Raw genomic sequence first — 26778 nt, 5'->3', positions numbered from 1 at the left:
GTTTGGGGGGTTTTTATTGTTTATTTTGTCATTTTCTGGTGTAACTGCCTTCACACACACACACACATGAAAAAAAACCTGTAAAAATGATCGCTGAACTTCTTCCTTGCTATCCGCAGTTAGGTTGGAAACAATGAATTCCCTGTACTTTTTGCCCCTGCCCTGTATGACAGCACCATATCTTTGATGCTAGATTTCCAGTAGGTAACCTTGTTACTTTGATAAAATGTCTTTGAGAGGTGGGTTCATGGTAGAGAGTTCGCTAGTCTTACTGTCATAAAATGGGAATTTTAAAAGAAACAACAAGAATATAAGCTGCTTGCCCTTTCGGCTTAGGCAAGGTTTTGTTTCACTCCAAAGCCTGCAGATTTCATGCATAACCCAACTAGAAATTATTTTCCCATTAACTGTGTCTCTTTTTCTGACCATTTTTATTTTATTTTGTTTTATTTTATTTTATTTTATTTTATTTTATTTTATTTTATTTATTTCTGGTTCATTTCAGAGCTGTGCGCAGCAGCCTAGTCCAGAGAGCAGGGCACATCACCACTTCTCTCCTCATATCACTGCCACTCTTTAGGTTGGAAGAAGAAAAGGACCCAGTATGGCCCCTACCAGTCCCCAGTAGGATGTCAGGACGGTGAGGGTTAAAAATGTGGGAGTCAGTTGAGTTCTAGCACCCATTGTAAACAAAGCCACCATTTCATTAGTTGGCTTGTGGCAACTCACCAGCTTTTCTTTTTAGCAGTCAACATTGCTGTTAAATTGTGGAAAAGCAAAACCTTGTGGAAAAGCAAATATTTCATCTAAACAGCATTGTCTCTGGTAAATAAATTTTTTAAAGGTAATTTTCTTGAGGTTTGCTATTATATTCAGAAGAGATTTATCAACCCTTTTTCTTGTTTCTGTGTGTAATTTTAGAAACTCCAACTAGTGAAACATTTTTATAGCTAAATAAGTAGCTCAGCTTCACTGGGGAGTAGGCTACAGAGACTGCAAGCGCTGACAGTTTTGCTGAGATAGTTTCATGGCCCTTTAGCGCAAAGTGATGAGCAAAGAAAACACCAACTCTTGATTAAAAAGAAATCCACTTATTTAACTTTCTTGCTTTTAATATCAACTTAGCCTTCAAGTAGCCAGTGTGAAAGCAGATGCAACATTGCATGTCTTGCTGGTATGCATTAAGCCCTTGAATGCTTTCATTTTAATTTGGAGCTGAAGTTTGACCTAATTTAAAGTTTTCCAGTCTTATAATTATAAATTGGATGTATTCCAATGGCTAGTGTTATATCAGATATACTTTTAAAATGAGTTCCAGTCTTCTAGTTCTTGTCACGAGATCTGTCTTTGCAACCCATGGGTGACAAGAGTAAAATCTGGTCCTGTCCTCACTGGAAATCTGAAAGTTAATTTCCAGACAGAGGAAGTGTTGGTTCCCAGCGAAACTATCAGAGACGACAGCTTGCCAAAATTAGCTCATCATGCTGGTGGCAGAGGGCATTTTACTTGGAGGCATCTATTTTACTCTCACATTCCCTATTGTCTGCTTGTTCTTGGTAGGAACAGGTGGAGTGGCAGAGCCGACTTCCTCCTGCCCCGCTTCCGAAATGCCTTTTCTGACCATTACAGAGAAAATAGTTCTGTGAAGCTCTATCAATTTCAACTGTGTTTGCACATTCAATCATGCCATATCAACTACTTCTTCATAATAGAAAGCTTCCTTGAACATTTATGCTGTGTTTTTACATTGCAAACCAACTTCCTTTTTACACCTGAATTCATAGATTTAGCTTAAAATATTCCTCTGTGCAGAGGGCTGAGGGTCTTTGCAGTGCCAGGCTGGGAGACGAGGAGCGAATGTCCTCCCGCAGGAGCACCAACCACCTCCTCACCTGCTGCTCCAGAGCAAGAAGGGCCTCTTGGTCCTCACCACCTCTGACAAAAGCACGGAGCAACGCCTGTGTTTAAAACCAGGGCCAAACCAAAGGCCCTGACAAAACTGAGCACTCCACAGCACTACCTGCTCCCCCTGGACAGAAGTACAGAGAGGGAAGGAAACATAAATGGCAGGTATCAAATGTGGTGCTGAACACGTGGGTGGAGGGTATGCCTATGAGAGCTATACTATATACTGATAAAGAACATAAATATGTATTATATAATAAAATGATACATTAAAAATGTATTATGTTTGATTTCCTATTAGTGCTATGCAGTAGTATTATTATCAAAAAACACTAGCATGATGTGTTGTTTAAAAATGCAAAGCAGGCATGTTTTGTCAGGATGATTTCAGACCATATACAGTAAAAGTAATTTTTCATAGAGAAGGGTTAAGCTTTGGATGGAGACGAGACTAGCATGCAATCGTCAGAGGTGAAGTTCTGGCAGTGTCGTGTGTTACCACCTGCCCTAATTGTCCCTGTGTGCAGGGTGAGCCTGGCTGAATTGGGAGGTAAAGCGGGTTAGTCCAAATGTCGATGACATAGACTGAGGTTAATGCAGTCAGGAAGAAGTTTCAGCCACTCCGCTTTGGCTCATCAATGGGGAAGGCTCTATCAAATCAAGGTTGGGGTTTGGTTGCTCAACTGAGAGATGGTGCGTTATTAAGCTGTTGTAATTTGGTCTCGTTCACTAGAGAGCTTATGTCTGTCGGTGCCGCTGGGGGTGGATGGGATCTGACTCACCTCTCCTGCAGATGCTGAGCAGGACGTGTGTGTGAAATACTGCAGTTTTTTGCAGCCCACCCATTCATACAAGGTTTCTTTAACCTCATGGGTTTTTGTTTTACGAGTGTCGTTCCCCCATTTGGTTTTGGACAATCAATAATACTTTTCTTGGTGTTTTTCCTGGGGAAATCTGCACAAGGTTTTCTGCGAGGAGACTCACCCTAGCAAGTCACACGAAAAAAAACATGTCTCTTGCATGAGCCAGCCCCTGAACTGTGATTTCCACTATATTTAAACAAGCCATGATCTCTGCATATCAGAAATCACATCTCAGTGGAGACTTTATCAGACATACTCAGTATGGCCCATTATGGTTGGCAGTATGACCCTTTAAATCAAAATTATTTTAGGAGGCTATTTGTTGCTGGAAATGAAAAGTGATATATTCTAAATGGGCTTTTAAACTAAGGAAATAAAAGACTCAGTGCTTCCTTGCCAGGTTTGAAAACTCTCTAAGGAAGATTTTTAAAGTTTATATCTTGTTTACAGTTTTTTCTTACTCACATAACAGATAAAATGTTGTGTTTTCTCACCTTAACAGTTACTGATGAAAAAGTTAAACACAAAGCCTAACACAGGAATTTACAAAAAAATAATGTCCAGGAGGATATAGAAGACAGTTCTATCCAAGATGAACAGTGTAGCTCATCAAAGTAGAAGCATTTCATTTTATTTATTTTTGCCATCAGTTTGGATGTAAATTCATGAGCCTCACACCAAGTTTGAATTTGGTTCATTTTATCTTATCTTTTTTTTAAGACAAGAAAATGAGAACAAAGGCATTAATATCCCCGGCTCATGTTTTCTCCAGTTTATAATGACATACCAGGAGACTCATAAGGACTAGAAATATACGTCTGCAAAAAACCTCTTTTTCTTCTTAGCAGGCAATTGTACAATCAGAGTTGACTTTTTACTTCAACTGGTGTATGAAAAAAAAATGTATAAAACATTGAAGATTCTATTCTAAAATCAATCAAGCATCTTCCCGACATGAAACCCACAGTTCAATCCACCTTATGTTGTAAATGATAAAGCAGAAGCAATTTCACTCTCTTGTTACAGTTTTGAAAAAAAAAAAAGTGAACTCTATGCAATAAGGTTTTAGAACCTATGTTCTGAAGGTGTAATCCTACAAGACGAGCAGTTTGCCAAATTTGAATAATTGTTGGGGTTTTTTTAATAGTGTTGGTGGTTTTGGTTTGTTTTGCAGTCCGAAAGTGAGAGATGAAAATGATGATGGAAAGGGGTTGTCCCTTATAGCTGTAGCTGTACTGTCATCACGAAGCCTTCTAAAGCCTGTATATACAGAGACATCTTTTCAACAACTGTTAAAAAGTTGGCGATGAGCAACCAACAACTACCACATCGACCTGCAGACTAGAAAGTGGACAGGGGTTGCTCCGTCCAGGATGAAAAGCAAACAAATATGGGGTTTGTGGAAGAGGAAGGGTATTATCCAAAGGATTTTTGCTACTTACAGATCTCCCTAACCTTGAGTCCATGCATAATAAACTATGTCTGGTTAAGGAATCTCTTTGCTGATTGTTTATTCCTTGTTTGTAACATGAGAAGTACATGATTTCTGGGTTAAATACAGCCTTTTTTGTATCTATTCTCAACGCAATTTACAAACACACGGCTGCTGGTTGGCTTTAGATGGGTCATACTTGGAAAGGTGCATCTTTTGGGCTAGGGACATCAGGCACAGCATTCTCAATAAAAGTAGCTAGAGAATAGTTTTGATGTGGTGCCTCTTTAAATCCTGATAGATTTTTAAGGTGAGGCTTTGAAAGGAGGCTCTATTTATAAACAGTTTATAAAAGATTAATGCTTTTTTTTTTTTTTACCTAGTGGTTAACCAACTCTTACAGCATACCTCCTGACAGGTTACTTATGTTGATTCTGTTTATGTCCTTGTGACCATTTGTCCTTTGTAGCTGCCTTTTTCTTCACCTCATAAACATGTGGGACGCTTGACGCTCATGCATCAAGTACACTGACTCGTTAAACTCTCTGGCAATCTCTTCCAACTTGTATGCAAAAATGGGATGCACTGAACCCCCCTGAGATTCACCCCAAATAATTCTATGGCAATAGCAAAAGTATGAAAACCCACCTATATATATAATCGATAATAAGATCTTACCTGATTTTGAAAGATACCATAAATTCTTCATTGGAAATGTTTTTAGTGATAATGTACCAAAAAAAAATAAAAATCTCCTCCCAAACACTAGATAATCAGATGGGATTTTTGCTAAATGCTCTCTAACTTTTCCATATGCCAAAATCATTCACTAGTTAACCAGAGAGTAACGTTAGAACATTAAAAAATGTAAATTTTTAAAGTACAACTTGAAACAATGGTTGTTGCTCTATTTGGAACTGGGGAAGAGAAAGAATAGTCTAGTAGCTAGTTGGGCTTGAAAGATGAGATCTTTTTCCCAGTATTGCACTTTAGGGAAATCACTTATGCTGGGCTACATCTCATCTGACTCTGATCTAATATTAAGATGTCTAAGCTTGAGCCGATGACTTTTCACTGCCCTGGCAGCACAGGTAGAGATGGGGATGTTTCCAGAGGGTTACTCAGCGGGTGAGCCTGGGGTGACATCTAACTTTAGCTCCTCAAATTAGGGCAGACAAACTTTGTGCTTTGTTTCTCAGACTCATTGGATAACGGCACAGAGAGGCTGGGCAGTAAACATCTTTAATACAGAGAGGTACTGAGGAAGCCTGCTGTTGGAGGCAATATCAGTGCCTCAAATGGATACGCAGACAGATTTTGCCAGGACATTCCCAGACAGGAGAGCACTTCCAGGGGTTCTAGGATTTGCTTTGGTTTATTTTTAGGGTCTGTTTGTTCAAAGTATGAGTGAGGCTTTAATTGGGTGGGAACTTGGGAGAATAAAGCTCCTTTGGTAAAATAATTATCATTACTTTAATTAATGTTAAGTAATTAATGTTGCTTTAATGTTAGGTGAGAGAAAAGAAATTTACTGCTCATGCCCTGACTATGAATTAACCACTTTTGTGAGAACTTTAAAGAAATGTTCGCCATTTCATTAAGAATGTAAGTCTGAAGCTGCTGAGCTGCTGTGAACTAACTCACCTGGAAGTGGGGAAAATGAATCAGTAGCACCAGATTTGGACTGATCTGGCTTTTCTTCATTGTTCACATACCTGATCAATTTACGAAGTTCCCACCCCTCAGTCAAAGAAAATTCCTCTTAGAATAGGTGTTATCATATTTATAATAACTGAAAGCAGATTGCAGTATTCACTGAAAGCTAGGATTTTTATCTTAGAGAAATATTAAATAGAAAGCATAGCATTTAACATTTCATTTTATATACATTTTCATATCACCATTTTATTACCATCTTTGATATCCCTGTGAAGCTGTTCCAAGAAAAACATATCTTTCAGTTAGAATTCATTTTTCTTCTTGATTTGCATGGTAAGAGTCATAGTTACTTGTATTGAACATGAGTATTCATAGCAACAGATTTCAATTTCGCAAGGAAATTCCGAGGATCTACAAAGAACCTTAATATACTTTAAATTCTGAGGAGGGCACTATCTAGTCTGGAGCACAGTTTAGTGATTCTGGAAAATAAATTGATAGAAATAAATTAAAAGTTAACTGACTTTTATTTAATTATCATGTCGCTAAAGTTTTAAATGGCAGATGTCACTTGGAATAGATCCTATTCTCCAGATCCACAATCAAAATAATCAATAAAACATATTCGCTTCAATGATTTCTCTGCATGTAGAAAATAGAAATTCTGTCTCTCATCTGCAATGTGCAGCTTCTGATTCTTATATGTTAGAGGTACTGTTTTCCATGGAGAAAATTAAGAGGATGAAGAAAACATTTTGTATATACCCAGCTCCAAAGAGCCGGCTGGAACCAGCATTTTCACACAGATGCAGGCAGTGATAGTCAGATGGCTCCGTAAAAGCTGCTGCTCAGTTTTGGGTGCCGTTCTGGCCGCGCTCAGGCTGTGATTTTTCTGTACAACAGCACTGTCCTTTATCACCTATATAAATCCCAGAAGGAGTAAGAAGGGATAAGTGGGAGGAGGGGTGCACGTTCAGGATTTCATGGGAATAGCAGCCATTTCTATACTATCTGTCTTAAAATGGAGACTAGTCAGGGTTTGCTCATTCTACAGAGAGATAATTTTCTGCTTGAGATCCTGCAAATTAATTGCCAAGTGTCTCAGCTATCCCAGGAGAGGCGGTGGAAGGTGTATTGATAGTACCTGCAGATAGCCGGGAGAGATGAGCAGTTAATGGGATTCACCAAGTCACACCCCACCCCCCACCGCCAACGGGGGAATGCGCTTCTGGTCTTAACTTAAAAATCAAATTCACCCGTTGGAGAAGCTCTCTGGCTTTGCAGGGTAAGAGTTTCTCTCCACACCCAGGATTTCTAGGCTTAACTGCATGATTTCTGCACAAACGGGGGGGGGGGGGGGGCACTTGTTCAGGCCTTGTCCCCGTCACCGCAGTGCAAGTCCTGGGGACAGCCAGTGCAGATTGCCCTGCTAAGGCTCCCTCCTGACATAGCCCTGCGGATGTGGTCCGGGAAGAGGTGGGAAAGTTCCCTGTGGTGATGATACACGCTGTAAAAGATGGCCTTGACCGAGTGTACGTTTTAGGGCTACCTAAGCGATGTGCAGCGCTGCACGTAGCGGCGCTGAAGGAACCGCTGGACTCCCCGCCGTCTGCTGCCACAGCGGGTGGCAGCTCTGCCTCTACTCCTCATCAGTCCCTGGGATGTATCAATTAAAAGCTGGGAAACTACTGTCTCATGAGACTTTACTGGTGAGGCTTTTAAAGAGAACAAAGGAGCATCTCCCATTTTATCACACTGGTGCCTGTGAAATCTTCAGCCCCTTAAGAATCGGGGTAATTTTGCACAGGTTTTGCCCCTCTGGGTCATGAGAATATTCCCCACATACATAAACCCAGTATCATTGCAGACTCCAGCAGATTTCAATGGCAGGGTCACACGATTTGGGAAGGTTTAAAGAGCAGTGGAAGCATCTGTGTGCACAGCCAGACAACAAGGTAAGACGCTAGCGGTCACAGGTTGTATTCAGCGGTGCAATTCAGTAGAGAGAAGCCTGCGGGAGTTCAGCAGACCACAGGGGGACGGGTAAATCATACGGGCAAAGTATGCTCAGCTGGGCAAACAAGCCTGTGCAGTAGTGACCTGGGTGAAAACATGAGTGTACTACAGATTCCTTGATCACAATTTTTTACAATTTTTATATATGAAAGCAAAGTCACTGTCAATATAAATTCAAAGAGATTGAAAGCCTTAGGAGTTAAGAAATCAGATTGTTTCTTGGGTAACAAATACGAGGCTTTTCTCATCTTCATATTTTTATTAATGCTAATGAGATCGTGTGGCTGGGGCTGAGAGAGAGGGGTGATAGACACTAGATTGTATCAGCTGAACATTCAGAGAGAAATGCTGCAAATCAATTTTCCTTAATACAGGGACATGTATGCCAAGTGCTATAATATTGCCACCCCAAATGAGTGCCTGTAAGGCTTAGTGAATACTGCCCTTATCTGGGTGTGAGGATGCCCAACATGTCTGGTGAAATAACAAATGTTACAAGCTCTCATCTGCAAGTGAAAATGAAGTAAAGTCTTCCTCGGGTTTGAAAAGTTCAGTTCTATACATTTTTCAAATTGTCATCGCCTTTTCAAACCATTCTGCACCGTCTGGGAAGGGGGAGTAAAAACGTTCACCATCTCACAATTAAGCTTGTTTACATAAGATTTACGGTTGGTCTTGCAGGCCCAAGGGGGTCAGCTAATCACCCGGACCAGGTAGTGAAAGGACCTTCAAACTGTTGGGAGTTCACTCAATGTTACTCTGCAGGAAAACTAATGGGTACACTTATGTCTCTGTTTGCAGCTGGGCAGGGGGGCAGCCACACTCGGCTCCATGCTGTGTTTTGTACCATATACGATGGGGTCCCCCCTCCAGGTTCTCCAAATACCCCGCTGAGCCTTTCTCTCCACTTGCAGCCGCCTTCCTTGCCTGCGCTCCTGGCTCTTCCCAGCTTCTGCTTCCAGCTTCAAGGCTGTTGTTAGTCCCAGCTGGGGGACTCCACACCTCATGGGCCCCAGTCAGCATGTTTCAATTACTAAAGCTAACAGCTGATTTAACACATTTCCCAATTATGATGTGCAAAGACATCATGTGAAACAACCCCCGAACTCTCTAAAAAGTTTTGCTTTTACATAAATAGCAATTGAAGGGGAAACATTTTCCAAGAGGCAGGGGAAACATTTCCAAGGAGATGCAGGAAGGAGCCTGACAAGAGAAGCGTGAGGAGATGGAACAGGACTGTACATCTGATCTGACTTGCCTTGCACCATGGCTGCGCTGTGCAAGGCGTCCGAATGCCGCCTCTTTGTGTCAGCCACTCCAGCAGCTGCTTTGGGATATGTGTGTGAGGAGGAGGACATTTTGGATACCTTACCTTATTTCCTGCATGGAAAATGAATAGATCTTAGAAATTTAAGTTTCGGTCTCTTAAGAACCTTGCTAGCTTCTTCTCTAATCACTCTCTTTCACACCCATCTCCTCCAGAGACTCCTTTGTATTCGGGTCTTCCCTGTCAATTGCCGAAGGACAGGGTTATATATGTACCATCATATACGTACCATCTCTCTTTGGTAAATCAAGGCATGATTGTATCAGTGAGCGCAGGCAGCTGCTCTTCACAGAAAGTTGCCTACTTGATACAAAAGGCCAGTGGGAAACCAGAGTGGGAAGCAGCCATTTCAGCTAGGCATAGCCACTTCTTCTGTCAAACAAAGAAAGCACATGTAAGTATAACTAATTACAGAAAGAGGACCCTAATATTTGCCTAATTTGGAGGTGAAGTTCCTTTGAAAAAGACAAAACCAACTGGGATGAGCCTAGACAAAGAAAACCAGATCTATACTAATGCATCCTTATCAGATCTCCTCACTAGACAAATAAGAGAATCTGTTTTCTTGCTTAGATATATATTGTCTGCGTGTGTATATATAAATATGATTAAATCTTTATACCCTACCATGCCACATTTTCCTAATACAATTGCTTAATACTGTCCTACTGAATTCCTGCCTCCGACTCATGTTTTCTTCCCTCCCTGGGAAATATGGATTTGCAATGTCTGACAGGTCCACGCTGACCTTAATAGAATTACTTCCAATCTATGCTGGCATCGACGAGAGGGACGTCTGGTCCTTTTCTGTGCCTATTGTCAGCAAAAAATCATTCTTCCATAGTTGCTACAATATGTGGACAGGGAGTGTCTGGGATATTGTTGCAGATATTGGGTATTTTGAAAGTGAAAAGGTTTTACCCGTGCGAATCTAGGCAGTCTAATCTACAAGAGAAATAGAACATAGAATTTCTTTGCTGATCAAACTAAATTTCATTAGCTAATGAGTCATGTAATTAAAAGCAATGTGTCCATTTTCCTGTCTGGCCAGAGAGCTCCTGGTAGGTGTTGCTGACGCCACCAAATGAAGGGGACCACTGGGAGAAAAGAACTTGTTAGAGAGGAACTGAATACTGATGGCCTCATTGCAAGTCTAGTTCACCGCTCTGTAGACATCCAAAGCTTCTTTTTATGAAGTACAATCCCTGTGCTGGGCACCTTCTCCGATGATAACCCTTAATTTAAGAAGCATGCTGTCACAAGAGAGTGGAGTGAATAGGAAATTGCTAAGGATATTCTCTCTTCCTAAAACAAGAAGCATTTTACTGTGAGAAAGATCACAGTGGGGAAATTGGCCAACAAAACTAGCAGGGGGTTAGGTCTGGGGAAGAATTAAAGTTAGTCTCTTTATTACATACCTTATGAAGATGCAACATTTGAGATGCAGCTACGAGGATGGCAATCTCACGTCTTCTGCACCCACAACCGCAACGTGCTGCTCCTCAGGGCCCTTTTGGAGCACCAGCTTCCCTGCCCCAAGATGCGCTAGCCTCCCTGGAGGCTCCCTGCCTGCTTGGACAGAAAGTCAGGTCCCAAGGGCAACTCCAAGGCAACTTTTGTAAGATAGTCTAATTTCCCATGGATCCTGCAGCTTGCAGTGCTTCCAATCTGCTGCTGCCAGGGTCATGGAGCAAAAAGTGAAAAGTTTGTTTTCTACACCCTCATCCAGCAGAGTCCTAAAGACATATTTTTACCTTTTTGTGATCTTGCACAGAAGGAGATGACTTGCAAATATGTCCCTCTATGCTAGATTCTATTTCTTTACTTCCATGGTGTTCTGCATTGTGTATTTGCCAAGTAATTCCAGGTTGTAATTCATTCAAAACAAAGGGTTTTGTGTAGTGTTTATTCTTTAATGATTGGACAGTGGATTAGAGCAGACTTTTGGCAGAGATCCTTCAAACTTGTTTACATTTCCATCTGTCTCTGCATCTTCTTGAGGTTTTCAGGTTATTGTGCATGTACCTTATTTCATATTCCTAAGAGGAACAGGCATTTTAAAAATAGAAGTAAATTAGATATTTCAGGTTCTCAAATTTCACACTTAGGTATTCTTCAGTGTCTTACAGGCAGGTTTTTTGTTGCCTTAGAATTCTGAACACTTTTGTTTTTTTCTCAGCTAATTTATTACGCCCTCCTTGAGAAAACCACATTGCTTGTTTTTTAGCCTTTAAATGCTTTTAGTCGTTGTCTTGCATTAATGCGGTGGATCTATAGTAAGGGAGACTGAGAAATATTTCACTTTCATGTGTTGGCTTCAACACTTTGAAAAATAGATCTTAGACTTGGTGTTTCATATTCATCTCCATTTTGCTTTTGAACACGCGTGGAAAAGTGGCATGGTAATTTAAGTTGTTTTGGCAGGGAATTTGCTAGTAGCCTTTACTCCTTGAAATGCATTTGGAAATGCTTTTTTATTGTTTGAAAAATCTCCGAGTGTCATTGCAGCCATGTAAAGTTATTAAATATATATTTTAATGGAAACTATGAACTGTTATTTTCCCTTGGATGCACATGTTTCGGGGGGGAAAGGGGTGGGAGGAGATTGACAGGCTTTTCTTCTGGAAGTTGCCGTTCTTGTTGATCTGAATTATGTTCATTGTGTAATAAATTTCTTTTTTTTTTTTTTATGGTATGAAACCTCCCTTCGGTGTGTTTATACTGCCTTGCAGCTACCCGAGTGTTATAAATGTCATAGTGAGCAGTTTAGTTGAAGGTATCTATGCAATTTGATCACAGAGTAGTTTTCAGCTGTTTCTTTTGGGCATGATCGAAACCTAATCTCTGATAGGACTAAAGATACACTGATAAACAAGGTGGGTTTTGCCATTTGAAATGTGGATTTTAGAGTCTTTTGTGTGTTGAAGTTATAATGCATTTGTGATCTTAGAAACGTGAATAATGTCATTTTTACATACTTTATCTGAAATAGTAGAGTTCTCTCATACTACCTGTTTGTGAAACCCAGTGTAGCTCTGCTAGCTCAAGAGGGGACATCAAATTAGGACACCTCAGAAAGCTAACTGTTCAAATCAGGTCTATTTAAATGCCATTAAACTGAACAACCAGAAACAATACACTGTTAAGAGTCGTCGGCATGTATATCCAACATACAACACGCACATACACTGTGTTTTGCTCTTTGTCCTTCCATATAAAGGTACATCATTTAAAAGAGACACACACCATATGCTTCTGCATGGCGGTGGTAGAAACAGCCGATATGCCAATTCAGATATCCCGCTGAAAAACAACAGCTTGCTGGTGCTGGCCATCTTCCAGAGCTGTAATATCATCACTACAGTGTCCCTTAGCTTGTTTAATGGTCTCAGGGGACACCCCCACCAGGGTCCCTCTCTGTGCAAGCGGTTGTCAGCAGGAGTGAGCCTCCCCTCCCGTCCCCTACCTCTACCTCATCCTGACGCTGCACATTGGGAGGATGAGGTTGGACACTAAGGAGCAGAGACAAGCACCAAAGGGGTTGGTTGTTTGGGTCCAGGGAGGGTGTCATCTCCTTTCCCAGCTACAGGAGAAAGCGCAGGAACTTCCTGGTTCAATTTTGAACGCACTGTTGAAGAGAGACAGGGAAGTCCTTGACTGAGTGGGCTGATCCAGAGTAGATTAATATATTTTCCTGGGTGCATAAATCTATCTCTATATATACAATAAGAACAACAGAAAGGATGAAGAATAATGATGTCTTCTCTCATGTTAAAACAATGCCGTGTCCTAAATCTCTCAAGGCAGCACCGCTGCCCACTCTGCAAGTCATTCTGATGGCAACAAGTTTAGAAGAAATATCCTTTATGGGGTGGAAAAAGGACAGACTTTTAGATGCACAGATTGTTTTCCCGTTCTGAAACACAAACAGGAAAGGGTCCTTTTTACACCTATTGTTGTTGCTAAGCTGTTTGGGCTAGATTTTTTTTTAATGTATTCCCTCCAGAAATTCTTACTACACAACAAGACATTCAGAGGCGGAAGAGGTAGTCCAGATGAAAAAGCAATCCGATCAGAAGCAAATATGCAGAGAAGAATGGAAAAGATCTTTTTGCTTCCTATAGCAGTGTAGGTCTGGAGCTGGTCCACGGTGCCTGCAGCACACTAGTGTCCTCTCATTAGCCTCTGGCTTTGGTCAGATGGAGGACACCATTTTGTAGCCCTTTTGGCTCTTTCCTGCCCTGCTTCCTTTCAGTATTAGAGTCTCTCAGTCAGGCTGGTGAGCAGAGCAGGCTCCGTGTCCCCCAGGGGTGGCAGTGCCTACATGTCCCCTACTCACCCCACTGGCACCTTCCCATCCCCAGGCAGAGCGGCACCGGCTCCTTGGCCGGAGATCTTCGGTAGCCAGGGACATCTGAGCAGGCTTTGTCCCATGGTGCATCGACTCACCTGGCAGCCGGGCTGGAAGAAAACGAGAGGATGCAATCCTTCTCTGCTGGGACTGGCTGCGTTTCCTCAGCTCCCTTTGTGCCGACGGAGAGTGGTGTGGATCTGTGTTACGCTAATAAAGGGAAGGCACACGGGCTCTCTTACATACCACATCAGGCTTATCTCTGTATATTAAACAGGACTTCGTTTAACAATCCAGTGCTGTGAAAACAGCCCTTTTGTGTGAGTTGCATGTGCAAATATCTCATCTGGACCTAAAAGAGCCCAAAATATGTGTATGTACAGTTCCTGTTTTGTCGTGTTATTGTTGTCATTGCTGTTACGAGAGTCCACATTTAACATTCCTTTGGGGTCGGTTCCCTATACTTACTGCTTCCGTCCTTCCATGTACCCAGTCTGTCTGACCCTATTAGGTATGAGAAAGATAATCTTTGCACCTGTAATGGGTTACCTTTTATTTTAAATGAAAAATTATTTTCCAAAATAGATGGAATGCTCACTTTCTTTGATGCCAGCTCAGTATACCTCCGAGTATCATCTTGGCTTGTATCTTCACTACTCTGTGATGGGATTTTTACAATAAACTGTTCATTTTTGGCAGTTTTTTAACTTGTCACCCTCAGAGATGTTTGAAAGAGACTTTTGATTCAAAAAGTTGTATATATATTTTAGATGATGAAAGGCCAGAATTTTACTTTTATGTTTCAGCAATAAATGTGGAACCCTCTGAAATTTTTTTAAATAGCAAATCTTATTAATTGTAGATGAAGGATTAAAGGAGATTTAAATAAGAGAAGCTAAAATGATTACGTTAGTAGTGGCCCTGGCTGCACATTCCTTATCTGTGGTGTTTGCTTTTTTTTTTTAATTTTCTGTGCCTGTCCCACAGCATTCTGTTCTCTGATAGCATCATTTCTGACCTCTTCCCAGGGGTTGTTTTACCAGCTCCTGACCATGGCATCCTGAATGTATCCATCAGGGAAATCATACAGAAAATGAATCTGCAGCTGGTTCCCTGGTTCATTGGATAGATAATACAAACCAGGACATCTTTCTATTTAATACTTTAAAAATGTGAATGCAGAATTCTTTGGTTTAAGAAAATAATGTGAAAGCATTTCAGTGGGATCGTGTATAGCCTTTCATATCTTTTAACAGTTATTGTTTTGAACTACATATACACACTATTTAAGCAAGCTGATAAATGGACCTCCAGGGCAAAATCTTTAGAAATGAAAAAGGGTATCCCTGGAGAAAAACAACCTTTCCTTTAAATCCACCCTTCTCTCCTTCCTTCCCCAATATCCCACTCTCTTTATTTAGGAAAGTTGCGATACATTCCTTAGTGATTCTGCTACCTTCGTAAATTGTTTTTACATATTGAATCAATTTTATATATTGCATGTCATAACTGTAAGGGTGTACTACCTGTTCTTCTGCCACCCTCCATTAGAAAACAAACTGACAAACAGACTTTTTTTCAGACATAATATAAAACTTGTCTTTTTAGGAGGGAAATTTAGACTATGCATAGAGACTGCTGTCAGGAAAAACTGAATGATCTCTTAGTTACACATTTTATCTCCATGAATAAATGTGATTTTTTTTGTCTTTGAAAGGTCTGTGAACGAGTGCTAGTTCAGTGTGGGCTTATGTTGGTGGGAAGCTCTCTAGGGTGCCAAACCCTCTGCTTTGAAAGAACTTGCTGGAATCTTGAACAGCAGGAAGGAAATGGTCTAATGGATGAATGTAGAGTAGAGCATGTTTTCATGCACCCAAGAGCTATGACTATGGAGCAGTTGTATGGCAGATTTGATCCAATTTCACGTGAATGGAGCAATGGTTGGTGTTTCAGAGAGAACAGGTCTCCTGTAGTGAAAACTACTACCCACTTTAATTATATTTTCATGCGTGGCCTATTTTATAGTGCAATTTTCCTGAAAGGCTTACAATTTGATTTCTCAGACTCAGGAGATCAGTTTGGGTAGGGTTTTCTTTGAAAATTAATGGACACCTGGCAAGCTTTTTTTTTTTTTTTTCCTTCATGTGTGAACATATGTTACAAATAAACCTTACCAATAAACCCTTGAAATTATTTTTATATGTGATAATGCATAAAAGGCCAGTCTTAACCAGCAGTCTTCAATGTGAATAAGTGAACTGCAAAAGACTGAGGAGCTGGTTGTGATGAAGTGCCTGGCTGCTGTTCACCTTGGTTCGGAAATTGTCTTTGTGGTACAGGGCTGATGTGGGCAGGATGCCTGTAAGTGTACATGTGCATATCTGTCTGTCTGTAAAGCAATGGCCTGGCCTTTCTGGATGGTTCCTGCTCTGACTTACAGGCTGGTGTGTCTCTGAGTAATAGCACAGTTAAATGAGTTGTAGGTCTGAACAGGATTTGGCTATGGGGTGGAGTACAAATTCTAAGCCCATGTTTCTGACTATATAAATATTGGAGGAAAAACTGTTATGGACTCACTCTATTTACAGAATGCGTCTTCCTTTCAGTACAGTCCCTGTTAGCATTTGCTGTGAATTGGATAGTATAAAGAGATTATTTTGCAGTATAGTTTAATCTGTTTCTGAAACAAACTGTCATAAGGGAGCACAATGCAGAAGCTGTCCAGAGATATCAAAAAGAAAGACATTTAGCCAACATGATTTTCCAAAAGGAAAACAAAATTGTGTCTTGAATCAGCAGTATATAATCATGAACAGACTCGTTTCCATAATGTCCTTGAAACAAATCTGCCATATGAGATAAAAACATAATGTATAAAGATACTGTGGCAAATGCAATGCAACAAGCTACTTCGGCATAACCTGGATCCAGGAACCTGAGACAGCACTAAATAACAATATTAACATATAAAACGATATTGCTGAAAGAAAGGAAAAGGAATTAAGGAGGGCAAGGGAGGGAACATGTTGCCAGCAGTGAATTGAAGTGAGATAGAAAATGGGTAAGACAGATGATATAGGAAGAAGTTTCTTGCAGATGGTGGGAGTGTGGAGCGGGGGGTGAATGCTCCTGAGAGCAGAAGGCGTTTTAGAAAAGGGGAGATGCCAATGCCAGCTTAATGGAGGGAAGGAGAGCATAACAGCAGAAAATAATTCCACATTCTATTGTTGACATGTTGAAAAACTGGCTCTGGTATAATTTTGTGGCATGTCTGTGTGTTCATCAATGCAGACCCTGGTTTTAGTTTTGTAGGGGCAGCTGCTCAGGTTCTCAATAGTTCTCCCACATGAGGATTGCCTGCTCACAAAGAACTGCAAATAATAGAAATTTTTTCTCATCTTTTCAGTAAGATAAAAATCCATGGAGAATAAGTCCATTTTAACAAGGTCACAAGTTTGCCAATGGAACTGTTCCTAGACTTATCTGGCAAGAAATGGTATGTTTGGTGCAGGTCTTTTCTTCTGCCCCAGACTCCTCACCTGCTATCAGTTCTTCAGCCAGCTAGGGCTTCATTACCCACTTCCATAGTGCTGGGTGAAGTGATTTACCTTTTCTCGTGTCGCAGTTCAGGGCACTCAACACGTTTCTTCAGCTTCAGTTTAGCGGGGCAGTCCACGTGTTTCATACTGCTGGCCTACATAGAGTAGGGCAGAAGGGCCTGACACAGTAACTTATGTGCAGGAGCAGCAGTTTCCTCTGGGCCAACTTACTCTGCCAGCGTGGGGACTTCTCCCCCCTAACCAAATGGACATATTCTAGACATCCAGTCTTTAAGTGACTTGATAAAGTTTGCTCAGGAATCTGTAAATGAAACAAAAAGTGCCTTTTGGATGACTGATCCTATGTTCAAGACCAAAACCACAATAATTTGTTCTGACTTTGAGGAATCTGTTCCATTCTTCTACACGTGTCTCTTCTCAAGCATCATTGAGATATACAATCTCAATGATGGTACAACACAGACGCAGTAAGAATAGCTATCAGCAGAGATGTCTGTCCTTCGCAAGAAGATTTCCAGGAATTCTAGAGTGGATACAGTGAAGTAAACTGGTACAATGAAAGGATACATGACACAACAAGACAAAGAAAAGACAATTCAGAGACAGCAAAACAAAGAAAAAACAACTCAGAGGAAGAGGTGACCCCAAAGATGAAGAGGAGGCCACACGACCAGTTTTCTTCATGCAAGAAAAATCTCACTAAAGAGAATTAAAATCTGCAAATACTTCTGTAACATGTCTATTCTGCGCACACAGCTACTGCAAGTGCTCCAGGGATGTTGTGTAATCGTGACTGGGAGGCTGGGAGGGAGGGTGATCGCTCTATTAGAATGTGGCCCACACTGTGAGAAAATAATAATGAATGGATTGCTGCATCTTCAACTCTTAATTTAATTTAATTTAATTGCATTTAATTAATACGATTTTTTAATCAAGAAGCAAAATCTAATGTATGATAATAACTCTGCTCTTCAGGAGAGCCTGTGAAAATCATGCATCTTGTTTGTAGATGGTACCAAAAGCTGTTTAGCCTTGGGGGATAGATGCCTTATATTTCAGGGATATTGAGTTCAAACTCTATGTAGTTTGTACTTTCATTAAAATTCCTATTAACTTTTTCCATTGGTATAGGACTTATGATTTAATTCATTCTATTTTTTTCAAAGCAGAAATTGATTCATAAGCTAACTTATTTCTCATGTAAGAGAGATAAATTAACTGAAAGACAAAGTAACTGTTCATCAGCTAGTGACTATCTTTATGCCATTTTAGTAATTTATTTCTTTATTTCCAATATTCAGGGTTCTTTTTAATACACAAACTATTTTTTAAAGTACTCAGAAAAGATCTGATTCAGATGTTGCTCTTCTTTTTATCTTCTCATGCTATAAAGCCCACAGTTCCACATTTGTATAAATAAATATATAACAGGCTCCTGTGAGGTGTCCAATACCTACACTAAAATGCCGTAATGCTGAACAAATAGCTTCACTTCATACCCTGAAACAGGATGGACTGTCAGTGAAAATCAACTGATACTTCTTTTTTCCTTGAACACAGCGAAATGATAAACCTTCAGAACGCTACTAAAATCTGTAGGATGTGTTCCACACTTGCTGAATTTGCTGACACCAAACTGTGAATTTTCATTACCGTGGGGCAAATGCCAAGTCCACATTTGTGAAGTTCTTTTCTGGCTATGTAGATGGACATCCTGGTGGGGACAATTTGTCCCACAGCACCCACAACACGCTTTAGACTTCTGTTCCATATGGCCCAGTTGCCTGGAGCTAAAATATCAATATAGAGCTGTCGGATGGATGTCTTGTCCAGATGACAAGGGTGTTATTAACATGTTAGAAAAATGATAATAACTAAGCATTCAGTGCTGAGACAGTTCATCTCATATACTATGTATAACTTTTTATTATTGTTGATATTTAAAAATGCACCTTTCAGGCTCAGTTCTGATTCCATTTGTCACATTGCTGTTTTTCAAGGTCTTTTTTTCCTACACTGATGTATTATTCTCCAGTCTGAAAAGTAATTGCAAGTCCTTGAGGCTCATAAAGGATTTGAATCCTTTGCTGACTAAGGATGCGATTTAAATAAATGCTCATCATTAAGCAGGTGTGTAAAAGCTGTGTTACACTGGAACCTCAATGTGCTCTAAGTGGAATTTGGTACTATAAAGCACAAAGACATTTTTCGCAAAAGGACCCTTCTTGGAAAGGTCTTACATGAAGAAGAAGAAATGAGTAAGAACAAGCAGATGAACTTTCTGAACTGCTCTTTCATAATCCTCCCTCTGTCCTTTCACTCCTCTCATCTTGAGAAGAAGTGACACAATTATCTTTTTTTTTTTTGCACTGTGATCAAAAAATGGCTAAACTAGTCTTGGTCTCTGTGGCAGACCAGCGAGGTACGTACCTTCAGAGCACAGGTATGTCTTGAGGACCTCCACGGCCAGGGTGACCTTTGGACACTCGTTACCCCTTCAGGTCAGAGTTCGCTTCTCTGGGTAAACAAAACAACGTTTTGTGGTTTGTACTGCCTGTTCATATTAAACATAAACAAGGGTGCTGGATTATTATTATTATTATTATTTCTCTTTCCATCCCACCTTCCTCTTGTTTTTTCCTGTTGTCACTGTGGCTTTCCAGAACTGTCAGCAGCTGGTCTGTCAGGAGAGTACCATTCTATGCCTGGAATCAGGGGAAACAAACTGCAAGAAAATGTTCTGAGCAGCTTTGCTGAAAAATGCCCCTTATTGTTCTAAACACAGGAAGGGGTGGTTGGGCTGCAAAACAGAGAAGCCAGCTGGGTACTTGTGCACTGCTTCTCTCCCTCGTGTTCGATCACTGTCATTCCTCCTTTCTCTTCTGCTTGCAGGCTTTACAAAGCCAGAGAGGAGGCAAGGAAGTTCCCCAGTTGCAGAGTCTCCAGTTCTTCCCCTCTTTGGTCCTGCAGTAGCAGCTGCTTGAAGAACTGGGTCCTCGGTGACCACAGCAAAGCACGTGCTCATCCCTCCACAGCACAGCGGCATAGGGTAAAGCTTAGCTGCTCCTTCCTCTCTACCTCTACTGTGTTGCTTTTGCTCTGCTCAAGCTGTCCTCAAGTTCTCCTTCCCCTGCTGAATCTGTGGTTCTCCCCACAGCACTCAAATCCTGACTTTGGTTTTGCTTGCAAAGACATTAACACGCCTGCGAGCCCATGCCTGATATCTAGCAAGCAGCTGTTAAATGCAACAAGTTTTGCTGAACCTCTACAGTTGTCATTGCTGTTTGTAGTGAGTTCAGCAGAGTCAGGGAAAAGACCCTGGTGAGCAAGTGCTCCTTGGTGTCAACTGTGGGAAGTCCAGAGGTCTGGGACCCTCTGACTAGAGAGCAACGTCCCCTAGTAACTTACAGTCTCTCTGTCACTGTACCTTTTCTTTTTCTTTCAGATGCCTGGCTCGAAGATATTTAAATCACTTAAGTGTCTTGGCATACTCTGCTGCTACGGCATCGGCCACTGCAACCATCCGGCCCTGAGCCATCAGGTGGAGACACCCGGCTGTCGGCTGCGAGGGAGCGTGCACCTCAGATGAGGTTTCTGCATTTGGACACTAAACCGGTGGTGGTGTTTTCAGAAGTCACTGCCGGGCATGCTTAATTTTCACATTTCTTTTCATTTCAAGCTGGCTGAGCTAATCTGAAGATCCACAACCTGGAGTAACTTCCGACTGTGCTTGGACCTCAGGGAAAGTAGTGCTGCAATTTCAGAGTGGTTTCTTTCAGCTTTTCTTGCACTCAGTCTTAAAAGCTCTTGGTGATGCTGCTGTGACCAATAGCTGGAGGAGACTGCGGGACAGGCATTGAGTATGTGATTTGTATCTAGATCATTGAACCACCTCCTTCCCAGTACCTTAAATGCTTCCCAAAGATTCTGCAGGCTAATGGTATCTTGACCCTGGTTTCCTCCAGAAACAAGTTTTCTGTGATGCTGTGTGCATGTTTCTGTGTCTAATGACTTGTGAACCAGTCAGTCAATGTCAATCAGATCTGCCACAGAGGCAGAGAGATCAGAGAACACGTTCACAGACAGATTCACAGTTTCCTGCCCATGTGTGGTACAGCCTGAGCTGTGATCCTTGTACAAGAACAGGAATTCACCTTTTTGCCCTCCGTACAGATTTCATTTCCAAGCCCAGGTGTTGCCCTGGTGCATGGCACACTTGCACCACAGACCACGAAGAGCTTCTGTGTTCCATACTCCAGACAGGAAAAATAAAAAAAAATCTTAAAATACGTCAAGTTTTAGGCAAATAGAAGGAGCAGGAGTGGACCAAGATTTCTGGAGTGGCTCACACTGGAGGAAAGGTTGTGGCATGAGACCCTCCTGTGCCTGACTTCAGCAAATCTGTGTGATCCTCGCAGCACGCCATGCATGCATGCCTCTCCCAGCTGCAGGGAAAGCTTTGCTTACAGTTCGCGCTTTGTCAGCCACCAGGCAGAACAAGCAGAAGACACAAATATGCTGGAAACTCATTTTCATTAGTTCTGATGTTCACAAACACTTGTCTGATGGAAAAAAAGCACAACACTGTTTCCTTCTGTTGTGGTTTAACCCCAGCCAGCAACTAGGACCATGCAGCTGCTTGCTCACTTTCCACACCCCCTGTGCCCCCCAGGTAGGGTAGGGAGAAGAGGGAGAAAAGGAGGGGAAAGAAAAAAACCTTGTGGATTGAGATAAAGAGTAACAGAAGAGGAAAATTATGATAATAACAGGAATAGTGGTAAAAAGATATGCAAAATAAAACGATAGAACACAAGTCACTCTCATCACCTGATGATCGGTTGCTCAGGCCCTCCTGAGCAATGATCAGGGATGCTTGCCCCCCACCCAACCCCTGTTTATATACTGAGCCCATACAATATTATACCATACTATGGTATGGAATATACCCTGGGCCAGCTTGTCCTTCCATTGGAAGCTGGAAAAGTCCTTGATTGATATAAACATTACCTAGCAACACCTAAACCAATATGTTATCAACATTCCTCAACATTCTTCTCGTACTAAATCCAAAACACAGCAGCTACTGGAAAGACAACTAACTCTATCCTAGATGAAACCAGGACACCCTCCCTCTTTCTTCCAACTCATATGATTTTACCTTCACACTGTGCTAGCCCTAAGCCTTACTGTGTGCAATATTTTGTTAGAGACTATAACTGTTTTAGAGGCTGAAAATCAAAAGCTCTTGAGATTTAACCTCAAGCAGTGTTTTCTTAGGAAAGAGGAGACTTTCAAATGGGATGAATGAACACCAGAATTAGATATTAGAAGGTAAATTTATAGAGTTATTACCTGCAAAAAATCATTCTGGTAACTTCTATAAGTTTTCTCTTCCCTCAAGACCTATAAAATAGCATCTGGAGTATTAAAACATCTCTTGCTTTATAAATAAACAGGTGGGAAAACAGCGTATTTAAAAAGAAATGATTCAAAATATTTCTGAAACAGGTAATCTATAAAATATGTGGTGTATATAAAAAAATATATTACTAAAGAATGATGTGTTGGTCTAGAAAATGGGACTGGAAACCAGGGGTTCCTTATCTGGGGCTAGAGCTGAGAAAACTATGGTCAGAAGAAAACCCAAGGTAGGCTGGGGACAGTTCAGGATAAATTAGACTTTATGCCCTGCCAGAAAGTTGCTAGGCAGCCATTTTCTCTGAGCAATTTACAAACAACAGATTCCTCCTCTTGAAATACAGAAAGTTCCTGGTGTGATACTGCTCACAACAAACCCACAACAAAGAACTCCAAGTATTTGCATTTTAAGTTGAACACCCAGACAAATCCCATGAGCAGAAGCTAATGAGAAAGTAATTGGTTTTGTCTGCACTAGGTATGCAGAGATATAGAGAGACTATCAATATATCAAGGAGAAAAAGCACTGATAACACGTAAGATCACCCCAGGACAGAAAATGAGAAATGATGCTTAAAGACTGAGAGAATAAACACGGAAAAATATTTGCAATTTCTTTGGGACAAGTCAAGTATGAATGTGATTAAAAGAAAGAAAGAACAAGTTAGAAAGAAAAGTGTGGAATAAGTAGAAGATAGCCAAAGAACATAGAATTTATTCAACAGAAGATTCTCTAAAGTTTGTAAGGAAATACAACCAGACTGCCAATGAGTCAAGACAAGGTATGTACCAAGATCTGACCCTGATGTGCATCAGTGCCTATTATGTACAGCCCATAGGCTGATGGTCCCTGGCTCTCACACTTTCCTTACCTTGCGTACAGGTCCTACCCATGAGCAGTTCTACCCCTCTCCTCCTTCCAGCAGTGCTCTGGGCTCTTCAGACACATGCAGTGTCTTTAGTTTCAGTCGTAGAATCACAGAATGGTTTAGGTTGGAAGGGACCTTAAAGATCATCTACTTCCGCCCTCCCTGCCATGGGCGGGGGCACCTTCCACTAGACCAGCTTGCTCAAAGCCCCATCCAGCCTGGCCTTGGACACCTCCGGGGATGGGGTCTCCACAATTTCTCTGGGCAACCTGTTCCAGTGCCTCACCGCCCTCATAGTGAAAAATTTCTTCCTAATATCTAATCTAAATCTCCCGTCTTCCAGTTTGAAGCCATTACCCCTTGTCCTATCAGTACATGCCCTTGTAAAAAGTCCCTCTTCAGCTTTCCTTTAGGCCCCCTTCAGACACTGGAAGGCTGCTATAAGGTCTCCCCAGAGGCTTCTCTTCTCCAAGGCTGAACAACCTCAGCTCTCTCAGCCTCCCTTCATAAGAGAGGTGCTCCAGCCATCTCATCATCTTTGTGGCCCTCCTCTGGACTCACTCCAACAGGTCCATGTCCTTGTTCTGAGGACCCAAAAGCTGGATGCAGTACTCCAGGTGGGGTCTCACAAGAGCAGAGTAGAGGGGCAGAATCACCTCCCTCGACCTGCTGGCCACACTTCTTTTGATGCAGCCCAGGATATGGTTGGTCTTCTGGGCTGCAAGCATGAATTGCCAGCTCATGTTGAGCTTTTCATCAACCAACACACCCAAGTCCTCCTCAGGGCTCCTCTCAATCCATTCTCCACCTAGCCTGTATTTGTGCTTGGGATTGCCACAACCCAGGTGCAGGACCTTGCACTTGGCCTGGATGAACTTCATGAGATTTGCATGGGCCCACCTCACAAGCCTGTCCAGGTCCCTCTGGAAGGCATCCCTTCCCTTCAGCATGTCAACCATGCCACACAGCTTGGTGTCATTGGCAAACTTGATGAGAGTGCACCCAATCCTGCTGTCCATGTCACTGACAAAGATGTTGAACAGCACCAGTCCCAGTACTGACACCTGAGGAATGCCACTCATCACTGGTTTCCACTTGCACATCGAGCAGTCCGTTGGTTTGAAGTCATTCTTATTCTTGTTTGGATGTGTGACTAGAATGACTATATTCTGTGATCTCTTGTCATGTGTTTCCACGTCTTGAAATAGAAAACAGTAAAGAAAAAGTTAAATTATGTATGTGGCAAAAGGAACATAAAAGTTGCAAAGTCCAGCATTGAAAAGTTAAGCAATGTCAGACTGAATTTCTCAGGGCATCCTTAATTTTGCCTCCTGGTGAATATGCATTATGATACAGTTTTAATTACAAGGTTGCATACTATTACTTTTCCCCAGGACACCTGCTTCAGCAGGGCACAGGATGGATGGTGCTCACTTAATGAGCAGCTATTCAATATGTTCTTTTATCCTCATTGCCTGGCGTTTGGCCCCAGGCCTTATTTACTGCACGTTGCTCAGGCATGGCTCTAAAGACAGAATTATTTATTTCCTACTTGACTGTTCTGCAGTTCTTCTCACTCTATCTGAACACGTTACAAACTTTAATGAATCTTTGCAACACCCTAGGAAGATGGGGTAGATGGGGCAGATGACCCCCTTTTAGAGGTAGAGACCCGCAACATTTCCACTTATCCTTGTTGCTAACATTCATTTGAATTGCTTTCTCCTCCCTCCTTTCAAAAGAAACATTTTTTTCAAGAAAGGGAAAAGAATCTTCTCCCCACATCTTATTTGCTGAATGTTGAGGCAGAAAATTTCAAGAAACAATGCAATTTGAGGTAGAAATTCCACACAGAAAACTTCCGTCCCTTTGACAGAGCAATAAGCTCCACGAAATCACGGCGCTGCCTCTGCAAGACACAAGAGTGACAGTTGTCACTCTCAGTTACAGAAGCTGTGACTAGCCTCTCCTGTAGTGTTAATATAGGTGGGAATTTATGTACATGCTCACGAGATGTGTGCAACATGCAGATCTCCATGTATAGGAATACATATAGAAAGTCCTATGTACAGAGAAACAAAGAGAACTTATACAGAAACAAGGCTAAACCCTTTCCCAAGCTACCCTTCCCTGGGCTTCAGCGCAGCTTTGCCAAGATTCTCCAACTGAGGAGTGGTGGGTGGCTTTATGGCTGCTTCCTTAATGATATAATGGACAAATTTTCTCACAGAATCTAAACCTTATGAATTATATTTATTTTAAACCCTGGAGCCTTTGCCTACATATTACACTCTAAAGCACTCTGTAGCATGCCTGTTCGCAGCCACACATGTAGTTTTAAACCGTCTTTGTCTGAAAAAAAAACAACACTGGACACAAAAATTGGATCTTCCCGTTCCTTGCTTCACCTCTTCTGTTTATCACATAAAAGCAGTGAGTTAAAATAAAGACCTGGTGATATTCTGCCCTGGGCCAGTGAAATTCAATATCCAATATCTTTTGGTGGATTTTTTGGCTTATGAAGGTGGCAGTTTGCAGGTGCTTCAGAGAGATTAGCTTCTGTTTAGGAATCACTGAGAGGAAATGGTAGAAATGATAGCAGAAAGAATCTCTTTGGTGTGCAGCTGGAGGAAGATTAAAACATTGACAAATTACTTAAGCACTGATATATTTTTCTATTTTCTTTTACAGAAATCAGTACAGGCCAGTTGGGTAAGTTATACAATTTTTTAGCTGAGTATGTTTGCTGAAGTTCAGCAGAAAACTCAGCCAAGTTGAGATTAGCTGGAGAATTACTGGCGTGGAAGATGAGAACCCCCGAACCTCCAGAACCAGGTGACTAGCTTTTTTAATAGGTAGGTAGACAAACATGAGGCTCAAAGCCAATTGCTGCTTGCCATTTTTCCTTTTTTATTTTTTTCATTTTGGCCTTCAATCACTTTGAATACCCTGATCCATCTTCGCTGCGTTCATCATGCCAGTCTGTGCATTTATGCCTTTAAACAGACCATTCTCATTGATGGTTTTCTGAACTTTGTTCTCTATACAAGAATATATTGTTTTTCTAGACTTTATGAATCTACCTAGTAGGAGAGGAGGATCCACCAGCTTATGGAATAGTGTCTATAGTTAAACTTTTTCACTGTTCATGAATGCCCATATCTGATGCTGCAGTTTTGAGTATCTCAGGGTTCAGATGCGAATTCAGATAGTCACAGGTTCTGGTTAGGGCATATGAATTTTAGAAATCAAGGTTTATTTGACAGTCATAAAAGCATTCCTGGAGAAAGGACCCCAAAACAGCCCTACCCTCCATGGCCTTTGTGCAAGGATTTTATAGTCCCTTTGGTTTTCCAGTGGAGGACCTCTCCTCTTCTC

Source organism: Charadrius vociferus, unplaced genomic scaffold, assembly GCF_000708025.1.
Source record: "Charadrius vociferus isolate BGI_N301 unplaced genomic scaffold, ASM70802v2 scaffold72, whole genome shotgun sequence".
NCBI classification, from domain to species: domain Eukaryota; kingdom Metazoa; phylum Chordata; class Aves; order Charadriiformes; family Charadriidae; genus Charadrius; species Charadrius vociferus.
The sequence above is the reverse complement of the archived record's forward strand: the minus strand, read 5'-3'. Positions refer to the sequence as shown.